Genomic DNA, 878 nt, shown 5'->3' on the forward strand with positions numbered 1-878 from the left:
GGAATGCCAGAGTAACATTTTAGGAAAGACAGGGCAGCATTCAGGGCCTATGGGTGGTGCTGGGAGGGTGCCCCCGCAGAGCGGCTGGCACACAGGCACACAGGCCGCCTCGGAGGGCACCCCGGGCCTGGTGCCTGGTGTTCAGTGTGAGGGTTGGGCCCCAGCCTTGTATCTGACTCTTAGGCAGGAGGGTGTCAGGTCCCGGAAAGGCCTCATCACCACCATCTCCCTTCTGCACCAGGTGGCCCAGGTGAGCCAGGGGGGTCTGCTCTCCACTCCCCTAACTGGATGCAAAGAGCAGATTCCAAATCCCTTTTGGAGAACCAGCCAGTCTGAGGGGAAGTGGGAGGTCAGAGGTAAGAATCCTCTGAAGATTGTGAAATACTGATTTTCATTCTTTTGAGCTTATTTGTAAATACCTATTTGAATGCTGTGTATTTGTACAGGAATTTGAGCAAAAAATGTATAGAGTGTGATGTCCAATTGGTGTTCAGCCCTATAAATGTGTTTTTAACCTCTGGCATTCTGTGCTTATTTAAATTAGAACACTTCTCACCATTTCTTTTGTGTATTTACGTTTTGGGGGGGGGGTGACTTAAAAATTATCTGTACCAGAGAGCAAAGTTAAAAGAAAAAAATGTGTACTGGTGTCCCAAGAGGTACTTTACTGTATATATTGTGGTCGCATGTTCTGAAGCTACGAGTAATGTGACTTTCAGATGTAAATACCTGCCCGACCGCCCTTCCCCGCTCCGATTGCTGTGATTGAATTAAAGATGAATACCTGACGCTGGCCCACTGCGTTCACTGGCGGAAGCAGCCGCTGGGCTCCGGGCCTGGCCCCTTAGAAGCCCTTCTGCCCGGCGCAGAGCGGGCGC

The sequence above is a fragment of the Myotis davidii genome, unplaced genomic scaffold, assembly GCF_000327345.1.
Source record: "Myotis davidii unplaced genomic scaffold, ASM32734v1 scaffold663, whole genome shotgun sequence".
NCBI lineage: Eukaryota > Metazoa > Chordata > Mammalia > Chiroptera > Vespertilionidae > Myotis > Myotis davidii.